Source organism: Petaurus breviceps, unplaced genomic scaffold (assembly GCF_028583685.1).
Source record: "Petaurus breviceps papuanus isolate PSGF00001 unplaced genomic scaffold, PetGlider_PUasm1.0 176, whole genome shotgun sequence".
Lineage (NCBI taxonomy): Eukaryota > Metazoa > Chordata > Mammalia > Diprotodontia > Petauridae > Petaurus > Petaurus breviceps.
This window is the reverse complement of record NW_027185771.1, coordinates 7,342,892-7,356,383: the sequence shown is the minus strand read 5'-3', so window position 1 is coordinate 7,356,383 and position 13,492 is coordinate 7,342,892. Positions and strand designations below refer to the sequence as shown.

Here is a 13,492-nt window from a genome sequence, read left to right as displayed (position 1 = left end):
GTAAAACATTTAGCACAGTTCCTGGCACCTAATATGCATTTAAAGAATGTTTATTTCCTTGCTTCCTCCCAGGGTTTTTAAAGGGGGATAAGATTCGATAGTATCTCCAAAGTGTTTTGAAATTGTAAAGTATTAGACAAATACTAGCTATTATTATTATGATTAAGGATTGCTTGCATCAAACTGATTTCAAGCCCCCTGAAGCTAGAAACCCTGTCTTAGCACATCACAATAACCTATGAGTAATTAATTCAATTCAACATATATGTATATGTGTATATGTATATGTATGTATATTCAATATATGTATATGCACACATATCTATATGTATTGATATGTAGACATATAAATATATTTCTATATGTACATATAAACTATGCATGTGTGTGAGTGTATACACACATATACACATTCTATATACTATACTTACCAGGTATAGGACCTACTGTGTAAGATAATCTAAAAGATGCAGAGACCTGGCCCCTGGCTTCCAGCTCAGTATAATTGGGATCACAGCTTCAGAAATGGAATAACTCAAGGGGACAGCTAGCTAGTCAAACTACCTCACTTTACAAAGAAGGAGACTGAGGCTCAGAGGTGAAGCAACTTTCCCAAAGCCACTTCAGTAACAAGTAGCCAAAGGACAAACGACATTTATCCACAAAATGGAGGCAGTGAAGGATCCATAAAAAAGTGAGCTGGGATTTGAATCCAGATCCTGTTACTTCAAATTGCAGATCCCTTCCACTGTAGATGAACCTTGGGAAGTTAGCCTTGGGAATCTCATTCACAGGCTCAGGGGTTTAGAGGTTTCTAGTGAGCCTAGATATCTTCTATTCCAAGCCTTCATTTTGCATTTTTGAAGTTCAGGGTGGGAGTGTGACTTGCCCAAGGTCACGATATCATCATCACCATCATCTTGTTTTTGTTGGTTGCTGTTATTTAGTCTAGACCTGAGATACCACTGGTCTAGAGAGCTGTCTATAATGAGGGAATTATGCTCTGTATCTTCTAATGTCCCTTCCAGCTGTACATCCCTTTGATCCTAAGAATTCCTGTAAATCTCTCATACTGTCTTGGAGCTGCTTTAGGAGTCTGCATGCATCCAGGGGCAGCCTGGAAAAGAGAACCAAAAAGAAAACAGAACTGAAGAGATCTGGGACACAGCCCCAGGTGATTGTTAAACTCCCTCTGTCAGAAAGATCTGGTGACATTGCCTTTTTGTCCCCCCAACTACAGGGCATGTTGGGCTTACTTTGACTTAGGAAGTCAGTACATCACTGAGGCAATGACCAACCAACCACCATTGCTTGGACCAGCATTTTCTCTCTTAAACTCTGATGGATTGAATTATCTGCATATTACACAGTTAATAACAGCTTCAGTGTACTGAACTTAGTCTCTGTGGCATATTTCAGCTCTATCAGAGCTCAGAAGAAAATGAGGTGAAATACCCAAAGCACCAAATAAATGCATTCTTTCCCCCTCTGTTTTCGTTGGGGCTTTCTCCAAAGGAATCTGCTCTTGGACCTGGTATACATAAGTTGTTCTGGATGAAACTGTCTTTGCCAGCTTCTTTAAGGAGGAACGGAGTTTGAAGCCCACCTTCAATGACCTTGGGCACAGGGGACAGGGGTGCAGATCCTGTCTCTGCCATTGACTATATTCATGACCTTGGATGAGTGTTCCGTTGGTGTTGTTTGTACTTCGAATTTGAATAGGACCAGTGACATCACAGGCAATGTCTTGATTTGCTCACGAATTGGATTTAAGTAAAGCCCAAAGTTGTCAGCCTCACTCTCTCTTTGAATTATCGATGTCTAGTTGCAGGACAAAAGTCAGGATGATTGGCAATGGCCCAGGATGCAGTGGATGCCCAGGCTCCAAGTGCAGCAACTGCTTTAGCCACCTTCATGACCATGGGAACAAATTGTTCTCATCCCATTCCACTGGAGGAAGTCTTCACATGCTTGGAGTAGACATCTCACTACTTCACTGACAGGTTTTAGGCCCATTGCTTACCCTTAGCCTGGTTTAGCCCATCTGATGGGATGGTTTTACCAGGTCGGGGGGGCTGAATATGCTACAGCTTTTTGGAGCCACAGGTTAGAGTTGGGTGACAGGTAGAGTGTCAGCAAAAAGTGCTCAACAAACCTTCACACCAGAGGTGCTAGTCTTCCCTGAACACCCTGTACACCCCCAAGTGGTCCATTAAAAGTCAGGGGTCCTGGGTTCAGATCCCACCTCCTAGATAATATGTGTGACCTTAGGTAAGTCACTTAGCCTCAGTGCCCTCATTAGTAAAATGAAGGGATTGGATTAGATGGCCTCTCAGGTCCCTTCCAGTTCTCTACCTATGACCCCATAGATCATTGTTGTAAAATTTGCATATTCTCATCTGTAAAGGGAGGAAATCTACATTTCCTCTCATAGTAAATGAACCAGAATGTCCCTGGTTAGATAGTGGCCTTCTTGACCCTTCCTGACTCCCCACTATCCCTCCCTGAGGCCCCTGGATTCCTCTCCAATTCCTGGCACCTCAGATTCCGAACGCTCCTTCCTCTGCTCTGGCTTTCTGAACCATAAACATGATTGATCGGGATGGTCTACAGGCTACTGAGTTATTTATGGATCTGCTGGGATCCTGGGGCTGCCAGCCCAAGGCACCCAGCCAACAGGGCAAAGGGCCAGCCCGTGCAGTCAGAAGTCTCTGTAGCACAGCCCAGCAGACTCAGGGTAGGATGTGTGGGAGCTGAGTTAAGGCCTTTAAAAATGCTTAACAGGCCCATCAAATGCGAGTCATCTTTGAAAGCATCTGGCAATACCCACGAAAGGCCAGAGAAAAGTTAGCAGAAGAATCTTCCCTTTGTTAAAATAGGAATATCTGTGAGTGGCAAGTCCAGCTTCAACCAGTCTTGTGATCAGAGGAGATCACAGCATCTCAGAGCTAGAAGGGACCTCAGAAGCCATCATGAATTCCCTCCCTGACATCCATGACAAATGCATGCTGCTTTTGACAGCCTCTAATGAAGGGGTGGGTACTCACTGCTCCCAGGCCAACAATTCTTCTTTTGTACGACTCTGATTGGGAGGAAGCAGTTCCTGATAGGGAACCTGAATCAGGCCGAGCAGCTGGCATCTATTGTGCCCAGGGCTGCCCTCTGAGGCCAGCCAGAACCAGCCTAATCCATCTTCCTTAGGACGGCTCTTCCCACAGTGGAAATGGAACTCATGCTTACTGTTCCCCTCACCCTGGGTCTTCTCTTCTCCAGGGCAGACAGATCAGTCACAGGCCAAGACCTCAAGGCCTTTTGTCAGTCAACTTGTGTCCTCTGGACAATCTACAGTCTATCAGTGTCCTAATATTAATAGTAATAAATAGCATTTATTTAGTGCTTGAATGTTTCCAAAGTGTTTTATAATCCAGTGCATTTTATCCTCACAACAATCCTGGGAAGTAGCTGCTTATTATGATGCCCAACAGGAAACTGAGACCAAGAGAGAGAAAGTAGTTATAGTAACAATAATAATAAAAATAAACAGCATTTATATCGTGCTTTAAGGTTTGAAAAATACTTTACAAATATCTAATTTTTTCCTCACAATTCTGATAGGCAGGTGCTATTATCACTCCCATTTTCACATGAGGAAACTGAGGCAGACAGGTTAAGTGACTTGCCCAGAATCACACAACCACTAAGTATATGAGGCTGGATTTGAACTCAGATCTTCCTGACTGGACTCTAGGTCCAGCACCCTATCCACTGTGTTACCTAGTTACCAAATGAGGAGTTCGGGTGAGATGATCTTGAAGGATGCTTTCGGCTCTAATATTCCACAGCTAGGACAAGGGAGTTCAGAGGGTTATCATGTGTCTGGAGCCGAGTAGTATACAGGTTCTTGGTTGGTCAACTCTTTATTCCTCAGGAGTATTTTTCCCAGACCAGGTTATCTAGGCTCGATTAGATTCACTGAGGACCTATTAAAAGTCAACCATACTCTATGTGCAGGTACCATACTAAAGCTAGGAAGACAGACCAAAAAAATACCCTGACTGCTTTCAAAGTCTGCTTGTTTTGGTAAGCAGGGTGGAATTGATCTTTCAATAGCCAACAAGCTTTATTAAACACTTAGTAAGCACCAGGCATTGTGCTAACCAATGAGGATGCAAAGAAAGACAAAAACACAGTCCCTGCCCTCAAGAGGATTACATTCTAATGGGTCACTTTGGGGCCACTGTGGAGCCTGCTGCCATTTTGTGCTCCTGTCGTTGACATCAAACAGCAATTTTTCGAGTTAGCAACAAAATCATAATTTGCAGGATGACCCCAGCTTTGGCTGACTTTTAGGACACACAGTAGCCCAAATATAAACCCTAAATTGGACTAGAAATGCCTTAGCTTTATTTTCCAGAGACCCAGAGAGTTAAACTTTGGATAAAATCCCCAAACTGCAGCCAATGAAGAAGTCACAAAGTCAAGGTCAAGGGCATACAAGTAACTAAACTCCCCAATTAAGCACTTTTAGAAGAGATAACTTTATCATTTCCAAAGCACTTGCTATATTCCGTCTTGTTTTATCCTTACAACAGCCCTAGGAGGTATATGTCGTTATTGTCTTCATTTTTACAGATTAGGAAAACGGAGGCAAACAAGGTTAAGTGACTTGCTTAGGGTCACACATCTAGTGAGTGTCTGAGGCAGAATTTAAACTCATGTTTCCATAATTCCAAGTTCAGCATTCTACCCACTGTGCTATCCAAAAAAAAAAAAAAACTGGGGAAGGGGAAGAAAAGGGAAAAGTAAGGATTAGGTTAGGTAAAATAAAGTTAAAAGAATTAGGGTTAGGGAAATGAATGCCACTTTCTCCATTGTAGCACAAAAATCAAATAAGCTCGCTCTATAAAGTTTGATTTTTCTTCCTCTTTTTTTTCCCCATCAAATTCCTTTCCACCCTTTAAAGCTCAACTACAGTGACAACCTCCTCTATGACTCCTTCCCTGATTACCTGCATGATGGAGTCTGTTGGTTTTGTATACAGAATATTGTTCACTATGGTCATTTATGTTGGTATCTTAGACCCATACTGGACTGTAAGCACCATGAGGGCAGGTTTTACATTTCTCTCTCCCCACCCCCAACCTTTATATCTCCCCCAACTTCAGCACCTAGTTTGACACTGTGCACACAGTAGGTAGTCAATAATTACAGTAAAGAAGGAAAGCACTAGCTTTTGAAAATGAAATGGCTAGATGCCAGCACATTCTTAATATATTCCAGGGACAGAAGTTGCTTTTTTTTTTCCTGAGCTTAAGATTTGCCAACTGACTTCGTGCCAGACGTAGCTGCCTGCCATCAGCATGAAAACAAACAGTCTCCTGGTGCTGCATTAATGAGTCACCCTTGTATCAACACATATACAAGCCAAGGATATTATTTCTTGGGAGGGAAATCACTGGAGGAAGACAGCTCTCCTTTGACAATCCCACCTCATCTCCAGGTTTAGCCCCCAGGGGCTCCATCTCATCTCTCCATCCCCAGGAGATTATGGGGATCAGCTTGTTGGGGGAAGCCAGGAAGAAGCCAGATGCTTCTGGGAGGAAGGGTAAAAAGGAGAAAAACCAAACACAAACCTCTCCTTATGGAAGACAGTGTTGGGGGGGTACTTTTTCCATTAAAGCAGGACTTCTTAACTTTTTGTGTGTCCCAGACCCCATCTGGTAAAGCCTGTGGACCCCTTCTCAGAATCATGGCTTAAAAGGCATAAAATTAAATATACAGGATCACAAGATAAACCAAAGGCTAGTTAAAATAAAGAGGTCTTTTTTCCCATCCAAGTTCACAGAGCCCCTGAAATCTACAAGTCTGTCTATCTCAAATTAAAACCCCAACATTGGACAGTCACCTGGAGGAAGGATGTCTGATAGCTTCAGGCAGAAGGGAAGTCAAGGTTCAATGACTTGGTTCATGATGCCACGGTCCAGCATGTGTGTGTTGTCTTTAATATCGATTGGTGACATTTACCTGGCATTATGGGAGGCATCATGGTTAGTGTCTAGAGAACCTGCCTCTGGGTACTCTACCTTGGATTCAGGAAGATCTGGGGTCAAGCCTGGTCTCTGACACATACTGCTTCTATGACCCTGGGAGAATCATTTAAGCTCCTTAGGGCTCCAGGCAGGGTGCCGAGACTTTACATTTTGGGACAGGTGCTGATCTGCATTGGTCAAAGATGTTTCTTTTCTGGTAAGGTACCTACTCTGATGAAATCTTAGGTCTGCATATAGTAAACATCTAATAAATGCTAGTTGACTTGACTTACATATTTATATATGTTTATATTTATCTATATATGTTATCTTATTTGATCCTTGCAATGACCTAGGGAGGTAGGTGATATCCCCATTTTACAGTTGAGGAAACTGAGGCAGAAGTGAAATGACTTGCTCAGGGCCATACAGAGAATAAGTGTCAGAGGCAGAATCTCAATCCAAATCTCCCTGACTCCAGGTTTATCTCTCTATCCACTGAGACACCAAGGTCCCTTTAAGATCCCTTACTGTTCTCAAGCTAGGTGCCATGATTTGCTCAAGGCCTCAGAGATAGTTAGTTATAGAGCTGGAATGGGGGTTTCATTCTAGCTTTTTAGCCTGCTGTTATTTCCACAATATGGTGGAGAGAGTGCAGGGTTTGAATCCCAGCTCTGGTATTCTCTAGTTATGTGACCTTGGAGGAATGCCTTCCCATCCCTGGATCACAGCCTCCTCATCTCTTAAATCAAAGGATGAGACTGGCTAATATATAACATTGCTGGCAACCCTAACACTCTGTATTATATCCTAAGGGCCCTCCCAGCTCCAATATTCCATGTTCTGTGAACCTTCCTAGCTCTGAAGTTCCATGTTCTAAGGTCTCTCCCAGCTCTGACACTCTGTGTCCTAAGATCCTTCCCAGATCTGGCATTCTGTGTTCTAAGACTCCTCCCAGCTCTGACCCTACATGTTCTAAGAGCCCTTCAAGCTCTGATATTCTGTATTCTAAGAGCCCTCCTAGATCTGACATTCCATGTTCTAAGATTCCTCCCAGTGCTAACGTTCTGTGTTCTAAGGCAAAGTTTCTTAACCCTTTTTGTGTCCTGAGTTCCTTAGGCAGTGAAGCCTGTGAACATTTTCTCAGAATAGTTTTCAAATGCATAAAATAAAACAAAGGTGTATTTTTTTTTCCAATTTAATGGACTCCCTGAAATTTATCCACAAACCCAACTCTTATTCTAAGGTGCCTTTCATCTCTGATATTCTCTGTTCAAAGTCTCCCATATCTCTTACATCCTGTATTCTAAGGTCTCTTTCCTTGTGCCATGCCATTCTTTGTTACACGTTAAGGCATGTAGGAAGCTCAGTGGGTAGAATTCTAGGACTGTAGTTAGGAAGAGCTGAGCTCAAATCCAGCCTCAGACAATTACTAGCTGTGTGACCCTGGACAAGTCACTTAACCACTGTTTGCCTCAGTTTCCTCAACTATAAAATGGAGATCATAATAATAACTAATAGTTATATCTATATACCTATATCTATATCATTATCTTTACCTACATCTATATACAAATAGATATCTATATCTCTATATCTATCTGTGTCGTGTTTACTATGTGCAGGCACTATGCTAAACATTTTGCAATTTTTATGTCATTGGATTTTTGCAACAACCCTGGGAAGCAGGCACTATTACTATTCCCGTTTTGTAGATAACAGCCCCTACCTTCTATGATTAGTGAAAATCAAACAAAATAATGTTTGTAAAGCGCTTAGCACAGTAGCCGATATATACCTAGCATTAATGTTATTAGTCATAGTAGTAATATTGTTATCATAATCTACAGCCCATCCCTCTGGCCAGTCTAAAGACCCCGTTACCGTGATGGGATACCTCAAGTCCTCCTCCCCTAGAGGGAAGGCTCCTTTAAGCAAAAGGGCCTAAGTGGAGTGTGGAGATTTTCATTCAAAGAGGAGGGGAGGAATGTTCCTAGCTGAGACACAAGGTGAGAAGGGAAGAAAAGAGCGTCTGTGCTTACTTCCTGTCGTAATGATTTTTTTACATACTCAGTGAGATCTGTCTCTCCCTGAGCTATGACTCAATGAACGGGGAAACAGCCGCTCTAGGACAGCCCCCAGGATTCCTCTAAGCTCATCTCTGTGCTCTCATACGCACTGATCCAGATGCTCCAGAGGAAGGCCTAACACCCAGCATAATGCCCCTAATTGTTCAGCGATATACCATGGGGGAAATTGCTTCCTGATTCCAGCTGGTGCATCTGTGTGTTCTATAGAAAATGTCATCTTGATCCAATAATCACTTGGAAAGTGTGCTGCACTTTACCATTCCAAGAATATGCTCACTGTTCCTCCCCACGTACATTTCATTTGGAAACTGCCTCCCTCTCCCTGGACACATTCTCTTACAGTGATGATTATCAGGTCGGCAGCCGAGAAAGCAATGTCCCCAGGAACAGGGCTAGCCAACCCATCATGGGTAGGGTCAAGAAATTCCATTAGCCTAGCCTATGGAGTGGGGTTCCAAGGACGGCAGACCATTGTTGGTGCCTTCTCCCAGCTTTTTCTCCTATTCCCCACTCCTGAGAGAGAGAGAGAATGTTAAATCAGTGAATAAATGCCAAACATGCCAATTGCCACATTGACCCACAAGATAAAACTCTGCTTTCTCACTAACTCATTTAAAAAAAAAAAAAGATCTCCCCTTTGCAGATTATGGTCCATCTGACTCCTTTTCCCTGCTTTGGTCCATATTTACAAGGGAAGCATTGAATCCACCTTTAAAGGAATTCTAATAAACCACATTTCTAGCGTACTTTAATCATGGTGGTATGAAATGGAGTTGAATGGAAATGCATTTATTAAGTGAGCACCATGAGCCAAGCTTATGGTGCTAAACCTTAAGAATATAAACAGAAAAATAAAATGGTCTCTGTTCTCAAGGAGCTTGGATGTAGTGGAGTCAAAAAACCTAGAGGCAAATCTCAGCTCTGATACTTCTTGCCAATGTGACTATGGATAAGTCACTTCCATTAGATTGTGATGTACAAAGGCAAGGACTGTCTTTTGTTTCTTTTTGTATTGCCAGAGCTTAGTATGGTGCTTGGCATGCAGTATGACCTTAATACTAATATTTAGTAATTTAACTAATATATATATATATATTATATATTAACTAATATATATATAATATAATAAAAATGTTTTTTTTGATTGACTCACTTCCTTTTTCGATGTCTTGGTTTTCTCACCTGTAAATTAAGGGGGTTGAAATTAAGATCATCTTTTCAGATTCTTTCCAGCTCTAATTTCTTTGTTCCTCTGAAATCCTGTGACCATTTGACTTGACATGTGCCTCCTGATAATCTGTTTGGTCTTATTTCTGCCCTGTGGACTTATGCCAACAAGAGTGCCCATTCTTCTCTGTGACATCATGCCACGAAGAAATGATCACCATGAAAAAGAGCAATCCTGTTGTCTCCTCTTCTCTCCAATGAACACCCTCAGTTTCTTCAGCAGTGACTTGGTTTGGCTTCTTCTTACCACCTCTTCAATGTCTCTTGCAACAGGACAGAAATGAACACAGGACAATACAGTGGATGTAGTCAGTGACCAGTGCTAAGCACAATAGTATGATCGATTCCCTGATTGTTGACCCTTACCATATCAAAATGTCAATTCATGGGAAAAATGGAATCTGGAAATTGAAGGTCCATCAAAGGGCAATGAGCCCAGCCTGTGGCTTAATTGCCTCAACAACATCTCTGACAAATGGTCATCTGCTCTCCACTTGAGTTTTAATGAATAGGAGTCCCTTATCTCCTGAGGCAGCTCATTCTATTCTTGGACAGCTTCAGTCATTAGGAATTATTTTTCACTTATATCTAGATAAAATCTGCCTCTCTTCAGCTCCCACCTACTGTACCTGGTTCTGTCCTCTGGTGCCAAGCTAAGTGAGCTAACTCCACAATCAGACCTAATTTAACAATAAAATGTTGAAGGTAACTCAAATTCTAGTCCTCACATCAAGTTATACAAAAGCAAAATAAATATATATCTAAAAAGTTTCAGAATCATGACAAGGATTATGAGATGAATGTAAAATTGAGTGAGGGTGTGTCCATGTTATAAAACATTTAATAGGAGTTTAAAACACATAATTGAAATCTTTCTTCCATATGAAAGTTCTTTAATTACTGAAAGACAGCCATCACATCAGTCAGTCAACAAGTATTTATGAGCTATTTACAATGTGCAAAACACTATGTTTCCCACCCCAATGTACTCCTTTAGATTTTCCCATCGTGCCCCAGGAACCTCATTTTTCTGTAAGATCACATTAGCTGTGGTTCTCATCCACATCTTTTGCCCCTGAGGGTAGAGGCATCCTCCAAAAACCTCCCTCTAAGGAGGGCATCCTAGGCAGCCATTTCTTTATTTTTCCATCATGCTCCCCATGATGGTACATTACCCCTTTGTCCCTCCTTTTCAGCCTCTTTTATTTTTATTTTTGGTATTGTCTTCTTCATAATATTGTAAGCTCCTCGAGGGTGGGGACTGTTTCAAATTTGTATCCCCAGAAATTAGTACAGTGCCTGGAACATAGTAGGCACTTAAAAGAAGGTTATTGATCAACTGACTAAGCACTGAGGGCACAAAGAAAGACAGAGACACAGTAACTTTGCTCAAGGAGATCACATTCTATTGAGAGAAATAGCATGTAAAAAAATTGTACATACGAGTTATGTTCAGTGCGAATGGAAGGCAACCTCAGAAGGAAGTCATTAGTATGCCCCAATACTGTATCTTCTCTAGGCTAAACATTCTCCAGTGACTCTTGGTATAGGATGGTTTTGAATCCCCATACTATCATGGCCATCTGGCCTCCTTTGGATAAACTCCAAAGTCTTCCAGCCTCCTTCCTAGATGTGGCCATTGAATTGAATTCTCTAGGTGTGGTCTGAACAGAATCATGGAAAGGGAAACTATTATCCCCCTCATTCTAGACACCATGCTCCTATTAAGACAACCCAAGACTGAATTCAATTTTTGGCCACCATATCACATTGTTGACTCATTGAACTTAGAGTTCAGTAAAACCCCCAGGTCATTTTCATAGGAACTATTGTCTAGCCGCATTTCCTCCATCCATTATGAAATCTAATCAGCCGCAGGGGCCTGAGTCCATCTATTTATTTCTTGGCAGGCTCCCTTCCCATTCAGGTTAGAGGCATCAGCTGAAATATTGTTTCCTGAAGCTGGCCTCCATCTTAAGCTGTGGAAATTACAGGGTTCCAGCTCACTCATACTGCGAGATAGAGGTATGGATGCTTTGCATGCTAAGAAAGGGGAGAATTAATGCTCCCTCCAATGGGGAACATTTTTCTTCCCATGGTAGAAAGGAGAAAGGTAAAGCCTTGACCATGTCAGAAATTTTTTTTCATCCCAAAGCACCACAGACTGCATCATGACTTGTGGCACATCCATCAGTGCCATGGAAATGGGTGGAAAAGCATTCTTAGAGAAATCTCAGAGTAGGGCACATCCCTGCCTCTTCATGTTCTAATACCAAGAAGAGACAGGGGAAAAAAAGCTGTATTCTAGGAAGTGGCAGTGCAAATCTGCGAAGATTTCCATGGGAAGTCTGTCTGTATTTTCACCAAACCTTTATATTATGCTGACATTTCTCTCCTCCTTTGGAATTGACTTGAAGAGTAAAATGGCATTGGGATTTGGGAGGTCCTGACTTAAGTGCACTGATCCCACAGCCACATTTCTACTGTTCTCTTCTTTGCCTTTAAAAGGCAATTTCTGCTGTCCTCCTCCATCCACCCCCCTCCCCTGCTTTGCATTTGGATGCCTCATTTTCCGTGATTGTTTCCAGTTACAACATTGGTCTTTTCCACCATGGAGACATCAAGAGTTCGAGCTTTCACTGACTGATATTTTTTTTTTTACCCTCATTGACCATTGGGTTAATTTTGTGGGAGTGAAAGGAACCATTCCTAAGGGGTCCACTTTTTATCTCCTGAGTCCACATACGGTTCTATTTAAGGGCCCACTAAATTTCTCCAGGCCAAACCATTGAGACTGGTCATATTTGGGAGCATGACCTACATTTTCCTCACAGGGGTGATGATAAGCCAAGATCTTGTTCACGCATTGAAGCTTGGAGGGGGTGACGTAGTCAGCATCCCTCATTAAGTTAGGGTGGGGGGCTTCAGCGAGGAAAAGACATCTGTGAGGCTTCTCCCTTTGTGCTTCGGAATTGTTCGATGTTGGCCTTGCTCAGCTCTCTAATGGAATGCAGAATTTCCCTTTCCCAGTTGGGTCTGGTTATTATTATCCTATTCCCCCTTCCCTCCTCCCTGTCCTGTCCCCAAATTTGTGATTCCCAAATCTTGGGTTATTTATGGCTATGGATTTAGCTATTAAAATGTGGGTTTCACTTATGATTAGAAGGACCTTTCATCAGGCAGGGATGTTGGCATCAGCTCATTAGGCTGGGATGGTCTGATTTCAGCTATCCTGAGCTCTACACTCTCTTGTCTCTCCCAGATCTGCAGGGCTGAGGTGCTTGGATGATGGCAGGTAGTGTACTGTTTCTCAGGGGGGCAAGCCAAGAAGTTAGATCTGCCTGCCGCCTCTTAGGATTAGCAAGGGATTGCAAATATCCACCACATTAGGCTTGGAAGCTACTCACCTTGTTTGGAAGCTACTCACCTTTGAAGTTCCAACCTCAGAGAATCCTAGAATTCTAGCGTTGGAATGGCCTTAGAGACCACTTAGCCCCAGTCCACATTTTATTTCACAGAAAAGGAAACTATGTCTTTGACTTCACCACTCTCTCCCTCCTTCCTTTCCTTTCTTTTTGTCTTCCTTCCTTTTCTTTCTTTTTGCCCTACCTTCTTTCCTCCTTCCTTTCTCTCTCTCTTCATCCTTTACTTCACTCTCTCCCTCTTTCCTTCTTTCCCCCCTTCCTCCCTTTTTTCCCACCCTCCTTGTCACATGAAAGGAGCTTTAGGCTTATCCTCTTTGACCCCAGAAAGAAAATCTTGAAATACTAGATTGAAATTTGAAAGGTTTGTTTGTTTGTTTGGTCCTCCCCCCACTCCCCACTCCCCACCCTGCCCCACATCCAGATAATTAGAGCTGTAGAGTTCTGACCCTATAAAGTCAGCCCCAGTGGGTAGTTTTGAGGTGTCCAGAGATGGAGCCTCATATGAAAGTACAGATAACAAAGCCCTCTTATGCTTGTCTTTGTGAATTTTTTTGGCAAAAGAGATGGAAGAAAGGTCCAAGTGAGCTCAACATCACAGCACAAATTCTGAGACTCATCTGATGATTTAGGCCTTGGGGGGCTGCGCAGTGCTGGCCTTAGGCAAGTTTGGGAAAAAGTTGGGGAAGTTTCTCCATGTGTCCCATTCTTTCTGATTGGTTTT

At 42.4% G+C, this 13,492-nt stretch overlaps 1 protein-coding gene and 1 long non-coding RNA gene across 3 annotated transcripts in view; both read left to right on the top strand.

The window, feature by feature from the left end:
• LOC138159331 (uncharacterized) overlaps window positions 1-13,492 on the top strand; it is a 407,894-nt gene that overhangs the window by 2,321 nt on the left and 392,081 nt on the right. The gene's annotated exons all lie outside the window — the stretch shown is intronic.
• The window catches only part of ZNF469 (zinc finger protein 469), a 745,539-nt gene that overhangs the window by 352,335 nt on the left and 379,712 nt on the right, over window positions 1-13,492 (top strand). The gene's annotated exons all lie outside the window — the stretch shown is intronic.